Raw genomic sequence first — 11,069 nt, 5'->3', positions numbered from 1 at the left:
TGGACACTGGGATAGCCCCACAACCCTGAACATAGCCCAGCACTGATACATTAGCCATGACAGAAAAATCTCTGCACATCTTTGCGGTATGCCTGGAGCCTAAGCAGGCAATCAGGAAGGCTCTAACACTTATTGAACAATGAAATTTGAACAACTTTGTAAATGAAACAAAAAAAATCTATTTCTGGGCTGAGATTGCTGCTGCATATCCCCGCCAAGGATAATTGCATTTCACAAAATTATAAACTTCACTTGAGGGTTTATAGTGGAAAAATACTGGCAGGCCATTATCTGCAGCATTGTATTCACAGTGCTATAACTAAAGCTTTATCATAATGAGTGTAACTCTGTGGTCAAAAAGATGGCAGGAATATGGTATTTTTCCATGGAATATTTCTTTCTTTATAGATGTTGGACTTGAAATCTGGAGGTTAAGTTGCAGTACTGTTGGCAGCATTTTTCTCACATTTTCATATTTTGGGGCTGATTTATTTAATTGCCCTTTACCTGGCTTCTCCTTTTATGTGTACAAATAAAAATGACTTCATTTTTTCCAAGACTGATTAATCGCAGGTAAAAACAGACAAGTAAACACTGTCTATTATTTGAAGTTTTCAGTCCTCCCTTTGCACCCACAGCAGTCACAGAATCACAGAATCACAGAATCACTGAGGTTGGAAGGGACCTCTGGAGATCATCTAGTCCAACCCCCCTGCTCAAGCAGGGTCACCTAGAGCACATTGCACAGGATTGCATCCAGGCGGCTTTTGAATATCTCCAGAGAAGGAGACTCCACCACCTCTCGGGGCAACCTGTTCCAGTGCTCTGTCACCCTCACAGTGAAAAAGTTTTTCCTCATGTTAAGATGGAAGTGTCTGTGTTTCAGTTTGTGCCCATTGCCTCGCGTCCTGTTGCTGGGCACCACTGAAAAGAGTCTGGTCCCATCCTCTCGACACCCTCCCTTCAGATACTTGTACATGTTGATAAGATCTCCTCTCAGCCTTCTCTTCTCCAGGCTAAACAGGCCCAGCTCTCTCAGCCTTTCCTCATAAGAGAGATGCTCCAGTCCCCTAATCATCTTTGTGGCCCTTCGCTGGACTTGCTCCAGTAGTGCCACATCACTCTTGTACTGGGGAGCCCAGAACTGGACGCAGTACTCCAGATGTGGCCTCACCAGGGCTGAGTAGAGGGGGAGAATCACCTCCCTCGACCTGCTGGCAACACTCTTCCAGATGCACCCCAGGATACCATTGGCCTTCTTGGCCACAAGGGCACATTGCTGCCTCATACTTAACTTGGTGTCCACCAGCACTCCCAGGTCCTTCTCAGCAGAGCTGCTTTCCAGCAGGTCAACCCCCAACCTGTACTGGTGCATGGGGTTATTCCTCCCCAGGTGCAGGACCCTGCACTTCCCTTTGTTGAATTTCATGAGGTTCCTCTCTGCCCACCTCTCCAGCCTGTCCAAGTCTCTTTGAATGGCAGCACAGCCCTCTGGTGTATCGGCCACTCCTCCCAGTTTTGTATCATCAGCAAACTTGCTGAGTGTGCACTCTGTGCCTTCATCCAGGTCATTGATGAAGAAGTTGAACAAGACTGGACCCAGTACTGACCCCTGGGGGACACCGCTAGCTACAGGCCTCCAACTAGACTCTGCACCGCTGATCACAACTCTCTGAGCTCTGCCATTCAGCCAGTTCTCAATCCACCTCACTGTCCACTCATCTAACCCACACTTCCTGAGCTTGTCTATGAGGATGCTATGGGAGACAGTGTCAAAAGCCTTGCTGAAGTCTAGGTAGACAACATCCACTGCTCTCCCCTCATCTACCCAGCCAGTCATTCCATCAGAGAAGGCTATCAGATTGGTTAGGCATGATTTCCCCTTGGTGAAGCCATGCTGACTACTCCTGATCACCTTCTTTTCCTCCACATGCTTGGAGATGGCTTCCAGGATGAGCTGCTCCATCACCTTTCCAGGGATGGAGGTGAGGCTGACTGGCCTGTAGTTCCCTGGGTCCTCCTTCCTGCCCTTTTTGAAGACTGGGGTGACATTGGCTTTCTTCCAGTCCTCGGGCACCTCTCCTGTTCTCCATGACCTTTCAAAGATGATGGAGAGTGGCTTAGCAATAATGTCCACCAGCTCCCTCAGCACTCGTGGGTGCATCCCATCAGGGCCCATGGATTTGTGGGTGTCAAGTTTGCTTAAATGATCTCTAAACCACTCCTCCTCCACCAAGGGAAAGTCTTCCTCTCTCCAGACTTTCTCTCTTGCCTCCAGGATCTGGGGTTCCTGAGGGCTGGCCTGAGCAGTAAAGACTGAAGCAAAGAAGGCATTCAGTAACTCTGCCTTCTCTGCATCCTTCGTCACCAGGGCACCCACTCCATTCAGCAAAGGGCCCACATTTTCCCTAGTCTTCCTCTTGCTGCTGATGTATTTGAAGAAGCCCTTCTTGTTGTCCTTGACATCTCTAGCCAGATTTAATTCCAAACGGGCCTTAGCCTTCCTCGTCGCATCCCTGCATACTCTGACAACGTTCCTATATTCCTCCCAAGTGGCCTGTCCCCCTTTCCACTTTCTGTAGACTTCCTTCTTCTGGTTGAGTTTTGCCAGGAGCTCCTTGCTCATCCATGCAGGTCTCCTACCTCCTTTGCTTGACTTCCTACTCATAGGGATGCACCGCTCTTGAGCCTGGAGGAAGTGATGTTTGAATATTAACCAACTCTCTTGAACACTCCTTCCTTCCAGGGCCCTCACCCATGGGATTCCTCCAAGTAGGTCCCTGAAGAGGACAAAGTTTGCTCTCCTGAAGTCCAGGGTTGCGATCCTACTTGGTGCCCTGCTGCCTCCTCGCAGGATCCTGAACTCCACCATCTCATGGTCACTGCAGCCAAGGCTGCCCCCAGCCTTCACATCTTCCACCAGTCCTTCTTTGTTTGTTAGTACGAGGTCCAGCAGCACACCTCTCCTTGTTGGCTCCTCCACCACCTGTGTCAAGAAGTTGTCACCAATGCTCTGCAGGAATCTCCAGGACTGTTTGTGCCTAGCTGTGTTGTCTCTCCAGCAGATATCGGGGTGGTTGAAGTCCCCCATGAGAACCAGGGCCTGGGATTGTGAGGCTACTTCCAGCTGTCTGTAGAAGGCCTCATCGACTTCCTCATCCTGATCAGGTGGCCTGTAGTAAACACCCACAACAGTGTCACCTCTGTTAGCCTGCCCTTTGATCCTTACCCATAAGCTCTCGACTCGCTCTTCATCCACCCCTAGGCACAGCTCAATACATTCCAGTTGCTCTCTCACATAAAGAGCAACTCCACCACCTCGCTTTCCTGGCCTGTCTTTCCTAAAAAGCACGTAGCCATCCATGACAGCACTCCAGTCATGCGAGCTATCCCACCATGTCTCTGTAATGGCAATGAGATCATGGCCCTGCGACCGCACACACATCTCTAGTTCTTCCTGTTTGTTCCCCAAGCTGCGTGCATTGGTGTACAGGCATTTCAGGGAGGTGATCGAGCATGCAGGTTTCCCAGGAGGGGTAAAAGAGGGTCCTCCATAGCCACATCCCATGCGCACTTCCCTGGCTGCATTCACCTGCTGGAGGCATCCTGACTTGAGCAGTCTTTTGCCAACTACCCTGGCACTATAACTCTCCCCTTCCCCCATCTTTCCTAGTTTAAAGCCCTCCTTACCAGGTTGGCCAACCTGTTGGCAAAGACCCGCATGCCCCGCCTCGTGAGGTGGATCCCATCTCTCGCCATCAGTTGTCGATCTTCAAACAGGGTCCCATGGTCGTAGAAACCAAAACCCTGTTGCCAACACCAGCGGCGCAGCCAGTCGTTAACCTGGAAAGTCCATCTCCTCCTCCTCTCATCCATCCCCCTCACTGGCAGGATTGAGGAGAAGATGACCTGGGCTCCCAGACCCTTGACCACCATCCCCAGAGCTCTGAAATCCTGCTTGATGGTCTGCAGTTTGCCCTTGGTGTCATTGGCGCCCACATGGAAGAGCAGCAGTGGGTAATAGTCCGAAGCGTGGACGAGCCTTGGCAGTCTTTGCATGACATCTCTCACACGAGCCCCCGGCAGGCCACAAACCTCTCTAGACAAGAGGTCAGGTCGGCAGATAGATGCCTCCGTCCCCTGTAGCAGGGAGTCCCCCACAACAATCACCCACCGCTTTTCCGGGTGTTCCGGTAGGGCACAGGGTCTGTTGTCCCAGTTACTTCCCTGGCAGCCATGCCCATCTCCTCCTCATCCTGGAGGGCACTAAACCTGTTCTTCAGCTGCAAGTCTTCGGGAGGAGTAGGAGCCTTTCTCCTCCCACGAGCAGTGACCAGTTTCCAGTCTTCTTCTACGATGTTATGATGTACCGTTTCACACGGCACAGAGCCCTCTGGCAACTCCACTGCTGCAGGGGGTTGGGACTCCTGGAGCTGTACAGTCTCCGAGAATACCCTGTCTATCTCTTGCTCTGCTTCTCGGATGCTGCGCAGCCTACTGACCTCCTCCCGTAACTCCCTTACCTGACGACACAACTCGTCAACAGCAGCACACCTCCTGCAGGAGAGCTGGCTGCCAGCCCAGGCCTCCCGGAGAGGCCCCAAGCACTCCCTGCAGCCTGACACCTGTGGGGCTGCATCTACTGTCAGAGGGTCAGTCTGGGTCCAAGCCTCTGACACAGCAACTCCAGCAGCCGCTGGGGAACGCGCTGTGCGGCGTGTCACGACCGTACTTGAGGAAGTGTACACCACAGGGAACAGAAATGAAGGTCCCTGCTGCGTGAACTGCTGCCTCTGTTCTCTGTGCTCTGGGAGCTGCGCTCTAGGCCTGGCTCTTATATAGGCCTCTCCCTAGCACTGACTCACAGGGTGCTTGACCGCCCAATCAAGGGCCACTGGGATCAAAGGCCCCAACCCCCTCTGGTCAGGGGCAACCCAGAGAGCTCGTTAGCAGCAGCCACTCCTAGCTGGAGCTTTTCCCACGAGCTTTTCCCAGGAGAAGTCAAGGCCTCCTGCAGTTGTCCTTGCCTAGCTTCCCCTTTCCTGTTCACAGCGATCACCTTCTAGGTCCTCGGGGGTCCTCAGAAAGCCCACAACTTCCAACAAGATCCTCAAGTTCTAGTCAGAGCCCAACCACTGCTGCGCAAACTGCTGCGTCTGTTCGCTGCCTCTGTTAGCTGCGCTCTCCCTTGGGTATTGCCAATCACAAAGAATGCAGATGGATTTTTTTTCTTTTTCCAACTTTGGTCACTGCTGTTATTAGGTCTCCCCCTGAGGTGAGCTCTTGTTGCGCTGCGCCCCCCCCCCCCCCCCCCCCCCCCAGGCCTGGCTTGGCTGCTAGTGAAAGTCAGAGGGGCGACAACCACCATGACGCATCAGCCTTATGCCCATGGGGGTCCCTTCACCGCATGGTTCTGGTGAGGTTTCTGGCTCATCTGCACTGGAGGAGCAGCAAAAAAATCCCTCAGCAGAGACTCTGGCCCCATAATCAAACAAGCTTGAAATACAGTACTGTCTATTATACCCCGGTGGACCTAAGTGTGGGATGAGCTTTGGAAAGGGAAGGAAAATAGCATTTGAACTGTTCCAAAAGTTACTTCTGATGGGTCTGAAAATGGGTTGGGACTTATTCCTGGAGGCTGCTGAGTAGTGGGTGGTCCCCCTTACTGGATGTCCCAACTCTAATGCGCTCTGAAAACAGTACCAGAGTCTCACTGGGGAAGTGCTGGAACAAGAACATTGCTTTGAGGGCTCAAGCCTGTTCACCACTCCTTTTCTCAGTAGTACTTATATAAGCAATACTGCTGATGTTAATGTGATTATCTAAAGGCAGAAGGAATATTCAAAAAAATAAGGGTTGGGATTCATGCCATGTCTAATCTGGCATTCTCTCCTTCAATCGCAGTAGATCTTTTCCAGCAGAGGACCCCCAAATAATAAATCCAAAATACACTGATATCCCAGGGGAAAATTCTACCATCACTTAAGAAATCATTTCTGGGACATGATTCTCCATCGAGTTCTGTGCAGACAGCAGAAGAATCATAGCGGAAAAGAACAGCATCAGGAGGGCTATAGTTTTGTCTAAGGATCCCTTTCTAAGTGCTGTTGAATATTACTTGGATTATCCTAAAATGGTACGTTTCCATGCCTAGTGGTAGTGATCTAAACATTGGGTTTCACTGAGGGAAGAGAACCTTAAGACATAACCTTCAAATAATTAATAAAAACTATCCTACCAACATATTTTTCCTCACACGCATCTGGATACAAATCTATGTCTTATGACGGCTCTGACAAGAACATGAGAGACACCTCGGTGGGTCAGACCAACAGCCACCTAGCCCCAGTATCCTTTCTCCAATAACAGGAAATGCTTTTTAGGGAGAACATGCAAGCTTGGATACTTTATGCATTTCCCTTGTTCTCCCCCAGCTTCCACAATCATTGTATTAGGGATGTTAGAACATCCTTACTCAGTACTTTTAGTATATGTTTATCAACCTGTAGTCTATTTAATTGTTTAGTCCCCATTTTAGTCTGTTGGCACTAGCTGCTTCCAAAATCTTTGATGGCATGAAATTTCAGAAGTTTACTATCATCTGCTACATTAAAAAGTACTTCATCTGTTTTAAACCAATCTTCTATTGGTTTCAATGAGTGCCCCCTAGTTCTAGTACAGCAGGATTTGGAGAATAACATTCTGCATTCACTTTACTCACTAACTTCACAATTTTGTAAACCCTAATCATATGCACCCTTTCCAAATTGAAGTTCATATTGTGGGTAACCTCACTCCCTTGTATTTACCCCCTGAGAGTATGGCATGTGGGTTTGAGCAGGACTGTCCGTCAGCCCTCTGATACATGAGCAAGGATCCCAGGAAAAATCAGTTGTCCAAGACTGCAGTTACAGAGCAGAAATGTCAACAGGAAACTAAGCCCTTTTTCAGTTTTCTAATGATTTATCATCATGGCTTGGCACAGGGTTCCCTGAATGCCAGAGCTGGTTCAAGGAAGGGACCAAGAATGGGGTATCCAGCAATTAAAATGACTCAAGTTACTGCAAAACCACAGCTTGAGCCACTCTCTGTGTACCCTGTATGAGCCAGAATCTGGCAAACCTCTTCCTTCTGGGAGGAGGTAGTATTTCATTTTCCTTTCCTTCTTGGTATGAGAATGACCTGAAGGATGTTTATGATTTGGAAAGGGGAGTCCGTCTTTCCTCCTATTCATAAGACCCTAAGATTGTCCATACTGGACCAGACCAAAGGTCCATCCAGCTCAAGATCCTGGCCAAGGATCAAGACAACAGCCATGGATAGGAGAAAAACAGTAAGAACAGTGGCCATGAACTGATGTCTAGGGAAGAATAAGGACAGAACAAGCATATATGAACTTTCATTCTAAAACTTCCCTAACTTCAAAGTATTTTCAGCTCAAGAGAGCTTGCTTGAGCCAGATATGGGTTTTAGGTATGCCTCTGTGCATCTACTACAGTTTGAAGAGGGCAAGGGAGCTCTGTCCTTAGGCGAGCTGTTGTTTGCAAAATTCTGCCTGTCAGTGTGTGAAGCTGAAAATAGGCCTCTCTGTACCAAGCCCATAGTGATGAGAGGTATGACGGAATTGATTTCTATCATACGATCACAAATATGGGGAAAGGGCCTGAAAATATCCACTAGAAAAAAATCCCTTCTCCTTCTCAAGAACCTTTCATCTTCCTGAGTTGTTTTCAATCAGCTGAAAACACCACACTATGGCAAACAAATCACTTCAAATGCCTCTCAAGTCCCTTGGGGTTTCATTGTGACTTCCTGAACTACTTTAAAATCCACATACTTAAGAAAGATGGGAATTTGGGAATATCTCAGAAGCAAAGCACAACCAGTGGTCCTAATTTGGATTTATTTAAATCAAAGATTCCTGAGATACTGAAGAGATATATCTCCATTTCTTCAGGAGACAAATTCTATCAGCTTTTGAGAATTCAGTTAGGAAAGTCAAACTGCTATGCTGATCAGAATCCAAAGCAGCTTAATCACTCACTTTTAACCCCAACTAAATCCCTTTGATCATGCCTGGTGGGCAGAAAAAGTTTTACATATGCTCTCTCAGATCACTGTCTATCACAATCACATTCCTCTTTTTCATTAGTCCCTCCTGCATTAAATGTAGCTAGAACCTAATGTCACTGGAGCCCTCAGAGTAAAATCCCGCTGGCTATTGTCAGCTCCCGGGACCCAGAGTTAGGTTTCTGTGTGCATGTACCTTAGTTCAGTGTTTGCTAGCTTCCAGAAATTGTAGTTTGTTAGACTCTGCAGCAGGAAGATTCCAGACATACCACTGAACAACCATAATTTTGAGTTGCGTTTCACTGAATTTACCAAGAAATTCACACAGTGCCATAGCATAATGCTTCCTTGCAGGCAAAGTTCACTCAGAAGTCAGGAAGTATATAGCTTAAGGTTGTCTCACTCTTTTTCACTGACATCCACACATACTCTCCCCAGGCTCACACCTGGTCATGCAATCCAGTTCTTCCCTTATGCTGGCCCTGATGCTTGTTGGACCCTTATATGAGCTGACTGAACTCACTAAATCAGTGGGAAACTATGTATTTTTCTGCCTGGTTAGGTTTCTGCTGGGCTACTCCATTGAATCAGCTGTTGAGGGTTGTGGGAGAAGGAGCAACATACATCAGTTGCTACACAAAATAAGGGACTAGAAAGCAGAACTGGAAGCGAAGTGGCAGCAGTGAGCTGTTAAATTAGAGCACCCTCTCCTGTGTAATCAGTGCCCAAGAAACCATCTCTTTTTCCTTTGCTCACTCCTTTCTGCAGGCTTTAATTCATGTTCATATATGTTTAGTTCATAGAAAAGCCTTTAGTTTATGTGGCTGTTTATTAATGTATATATTCTGCAAGATTTTTCCATGGTTATTTTTACCATTTGATTTTATTGCCAAAGATGCTTCTAAGCTTTCCTATTAAACTTGCCAGGAAGTGACACCTCAGGACTGAAGGGTAATGCCTCATTAATACAGCCCAGTGAGGCTCTAGTTCACTCTCCTCAGCCTTTTAAAACCCCCTTTTATTATTTTAACACTACTGTCCTTCTTACTGGTTTCTTAAATAAATGATAGCTTAGAGAAATTCATTCTGACATTCATCTTTCTGTACTGGAATGTGATAATTGACTGCTTGGTTGTTTAACTACAGATTATTAACCAAACCTGAAGCCTCTGAACCTGCATTTTTAAAATTATATTTTGCTCATCTTCCCTCTCAGTTGTCCCACTGGATGAAAAGAACAATTTTTTGCATAAAAATCTTCTAGAATTGCAGCTGACTCAGAGCGTTTAGCTGCTCCTTCTTCCACTCAGGACCTTTTCTCCTGCCTCTGGTGTTTTGGAGGCAGTCCTCCATTTCTACAAATCACTTCTGGTATCACATTGTAGTTTTGGATGGCAGTTAGCATTAAATCCTGTTGAAGCTTACAAATATGAATAGTCTTTAGTGTTAATACAAAAAGACCAGCAAATACTGTAAACAGCTTATAACAGAAGACAGATCTTTGTGTGATTCTTTCTGCCAACACTCACTCTAACAACAGGTAGCTTGAGCAAAAATGTTCAATGGAAGGGAGATGGGCTGTTTTACACTTCAGCCCAAGCCCCTCAAAGGCTCCTTATTTTATACGGAACCCTTGCAACGCAAGGCAGAAGCTCAGACTGCCTCTGGGGAGGGTATATAGCATGCAGATGCGACTGCAGAAGGGCCTACAAAAAGGTGACACATGCAATATGGATGGGACTTCTTGGGGACCGGGCTGTACGATTCTAATAAGCCTTCACTCAGCATTTTTAACCCTTTTTCTTTTTAGGTTACATTTTCATAAAGATGGCAAAAATACATCCCTGAGTCCAAAGCAATTCACTTGCCAAATTTGAAAGCTGTTTTTCTGAAGCAGAGAGATGTTAGAAGTGAAACAGTTATAAATGCTTATGATAGACAAAACCATGTATTTTCCCCTAAATTCATCCTTGTAGTTGGCTTGACTGTTTTAAGTGGAACTTTCCAAAAACAAAGCAAATAAATCATAATATAAAGAAAAACAATCAAAACAAGCTAAAATAGACCAGCTGGAAGCAGACAACTAACAGGAAATTTCAGCTCAACCTGGCAGTTATGAACAACTGAAAACTAAAATAAAAGCGCTAAGCTATATTAACATTAGTTTTTGCTACTAACTATGTTATATCTCACTGTTAGGACTGAGAAGTTTGATTTACCATGCTACCAACAAACAAATTTTATGAATTCTCATCCCACTAAAAACAACTACCTGTGCTGTAAAATACAGCTATGATTTCATATCAGACAGTAGTTTAAGTAACAACTTAGGGAAAACAACAGCAAATACTTTCATAACTAAAAATGTAGGGAGAACATAACAAGCAGCATATAATTAGCCAAATTCAAATTTAGCCCAGACTTCAGGACTATCCACCAGTCCACTTTCGTGAGGAGTATGATCAAATCAGTAACTACAACTGGTCATTATCTTGTAGGTGCCAAAAGAGGCTGTATTTGTTCCACTTCGGAGTCACCTCAAATAGAATTACACGGTTTTGTTTAGTTTAATCCACAGTTTATTTTAATGCACTTTTCAAGAGCCACAAGTCCCAAAATGCTTCACAAAGAAATCCAAGATTTCTGGAGTTCTGCCTTTGGCTTGCATTTTGAGGCCGTCCTGCCCTCAAGTGTCCTGGGCTTGTTTTCCACAGTTGCTGTACCTTTAGTCTTCCTTCCCACAGGCACTTGAGAGAAAAGGCGAGCAGCGCTGCTTTCCACTGGGCGCACAGCCTTGGACAGCTCACATGCGGCGGGGTTGTGTCACAACAATTTAACGCTAACAGAAAAAACAAACAGAACTTCAGGAGTGGAATCTAAACATGTTCACCCTAATGAGGAGCCCGATTCCGTTTCCAGCAAATTCCTTAGAGTGGAAGGCTCCCACACCTTTAAGCAAAGAAACCTAAAGGAAAGGCAGGATGCTGGCAGGGGTTTCC

This window comes from Apteryx mantelli, chromosome 3 (assembly GCF_036417845.1).
Source record: "Apteryx mantelli isolate bAptMan1 chromosome 3, bAptMan1.hap1, whole genome shotgun sequence".
Lineage (NCBI taxonomy): Eukaryota > Metazoa > Chordata > Aves > Apterygiformes > Apterygidae > Apteryx > Apteryx mantelli.
Note: the sequence above shows the minus strand (reverse complement) of the source record.